The sequence below is a fragment of the Homarus americanus genome, unplaced genomic scaffold (genome assembly GCF_018991925.1).
Source record: "Homarus americanus isolate GMGI-L3 unplaced genomic scaffold, GMGI_Hamer_2.0 scaffold20459, whole genome shotgun sequence".
In the NCBI taxonomy this organism is placed as follows: domain Eukaryota; kingdom Metazoa; phylum Arthropoda; class Malacostraca; order Decapoda; family Nephropidae; genus Homarus; species Homarus americanus.
In genome coordinates this window covers 1,847-4,582 of record NW_024716851.1, presented here as the reverse complement: position 1 = coordinate 4,582, position 2,736 = coordinate 1,847, and the positions used below count along the sequence as shown (strand labels likewise).

The 2,736-nt window shown below is 45.4% G+C and overlaps 1 non-coding gene across 1 annotated transcript; it reads left to right on the top strand.

The window, feature by feature from the left end:
• Positions 1-1,941: 1,941 nt before the first annotated feature.
• On the top strand, positions 1,942-2,104 carry LOC121858511. Its single transcript, XR_006087461.1, has one exon. It is a non-coding gene; the product is annotated as a U1 spliceosomal RNA (small nuclear RNA).
• The last annotated feature ends 632 nt before the right edge of the window (positions 2,105-2,736 follow it).

Sequence of the window (2,736 nt, the reverse complement as noted above, 5' to 3'; positions counted from 1 at the left end):
GCTTTCGGCGTCTCGCTCCCCTCTCTACCATGTGCAGGGGTTCCCTTGGTGCCACCATCCCTGTACTTCTCACCATGTACAAGTCCTTTGTCCGTTCCTGTGTCGACTACGCCGCCCCTGCCCTCGTCAACATTAGTCGGACTGCTGTCAACCGTCTCGAAGTTATCCAGAGGAAAGCTGCTCGTATCATCCTTGGGGCTCCTCAGTGGACACGCTCTACTTCTCTATATAACGAACTTGGTCTTTCCCCCTTACAGGATCGTGTCCAGGAGTTTTACCTAAAAACTGCCGTTTCCATTCTACGGGATCCTAGGGGCCACTATGTCCAAACCAACTTGACTACTGCTGTTCGAGACCGACCTCCATCTAGAAGACAGTGGCGAGGGTCACTCATCCGAGCCCTTCAGGAACATGACCTCCTGCCTGATATTGTTGTCACCCCTGCTGTTGGTTCGTCTCCTTCTCCCTGGCTGGATTTTCAACCTGAAGTGATTGCCCTCGGTGGACCACTCCCGAAATCCCAGGTGAACCCTGTTATTCTCTGCAAATACCACCTCTCCAGGATCGCTCACTGGTCCCCAGGTAGGGTCGTCCTCTACACTGATGGTTCTGTTGACCCCGCTACAGGTAGGGCCGGGGCTGGTGTCTACATCTCCCGTCCTCATGCCCCTGAGCCTATCAAACTGTCTCTCAGAGTTTCTGACGGGGCATCCTCCACTCAGGCTGAACTAATAGCCCTCCTTGCTGCCCTTCTCGCTGAGGAAGAAGCAGATGGTTTCTGCCCCTTGCTTGTCTGCTGCGATTCCAGGTCTGCTCTCGACGGGATCGCATTTGGATCTGGAGAAAATAAGGACCTCATCCTCCGAATACGAGGGTTAACATCCACACTTCAGGATGAAGGCCGTCCTGTGACATTCCTATGGATACCTAGTCATGTCGGTATCTTGGGGAATGAGGCAGCAGATGACCTTGCCAAGACTGGCTGCAACAAGGCCACACCTGACTACGTTGTTCCTCGAACACTCTTACAGATTAGGACCCAAATCCGCCGCAAACAGAGAGAAGCTCGGGAAGCAGCCATCCCCCTGGACTCCCCGCCCACATGGTACGATGTCCTCCGTAAACTTCCTGACTTCTCATACGTCTACGGGAAAGGGTCGCGGAAGGGGGACGTGATTGCTGCCCGTATCATCATTGGATATGACTTTGCTTGGGAGATTGGTATCCCCACATTCCCTGAGCAACGCTCTTGTGCGTTATGCAGAAGACCCGACAGCCGCACCCTTATTCACTACCTCCTAAGATGTCCCCACACACAACGCTTCCGTGACGCCTGCTGGACCACCACTCCACGACCCCCTGACGGAGACACGATGATCCTCCCAATACTGGCCAGATATTTTGTAAATAATATTAATTATGTGTTAAAGGAACATCCTTCCTTCCTTAGGCTTTAGTAAGCCCATTTATAATATTTATACTGTATATACTTTTCACACTTGCCAGATGATTCTGGTGTCATTGTACAGGGGTACCTAGTGACAGCACTAGGATCCCGCTTCCTCTATCAAGGAATAAACAATTGAAATTGAATTGAATTGATGGTTGAGATACTATTAATTACTTTATTTTGGATCTAATGGGAAATCATATTGAATTAGACACAAGAAAAACGCGAAAAAATTATCAATAGTTAAAATTTTCTAACCCCGTATGTTTGTGTTTTGATGGAAATGAATAGTTTATAAAGCCAAACTTGTTTATTTCCATCATATGCCTCTCACTTTTAATGTGACAATTTTTATTTTAGCATATTACGAATTATATAAAAAGTTATCATATAATTGGTTTATAAATTTAAATAAATATCATAAGAGAGATGGTTCAGCACAATGATAGTCAGTCAAGTTAGGTTAGGGTTTAGGATGAACAATTCAGGGCATACTTACCTGGCACAGGAGATACCGTGATCACGAAGGCGGTTTTCCCAGGGCGAGGCTCACCATTGCACTCCGGTGATGCTGACCCTTGCGATTAACCCAAATGTGGTTAACTCGAGTGCGCAATTTTTGTTAGCGGGGGACTGCGTTCGCGCTATCCCCCTTACACACTTCATAAGGGATTACATAAGAAATATAAGGTACAACGGCGTATTTTTACAGCTTAACAAGGTCTCTGTTAATAAATAGTACTTGATTTATGCTTAAGGTCAGCAAAGAATTTTTTTTCTACGCTACTTTTATATGATTTATATTTTGACAATTACGTGTGAATGAAAGATTTTCAAACTCTCTAATTGATGCCTAGTAACTCATAATATTGAAAGAAGTTGGGTTTTTTTTAATAGTCTGTATCACACTCGACAGTCATTCACTGTCACAGCAATGAAAGAAATCTATCATGATCTTGTTTACCAACACCTGATACACTGTCACACAGTATGGGGGGGGCGGGGGGGGCCTCTAGCTCTTCAAAAACATAATCTCTGGTTACTGCACAAAAGAGAGTTGTACGGACAATGACCTACTTGAAAAAAAAAGAGATCACACAAATAAAAAATTAGCTATATTGAAAATTTTTAAATTCGAAGATGTTAACACCTACTGCTGTGCCCCTTTGTTTACAAATCTATCAATCACTTTTCATTCGCCTCTACCGCCGTGGACTTCCCCGAGTGTTGATGTTGTCGTCCACACCTTCCCTGGTCGTAAATCCACCCAACTGCGGTATATGCTC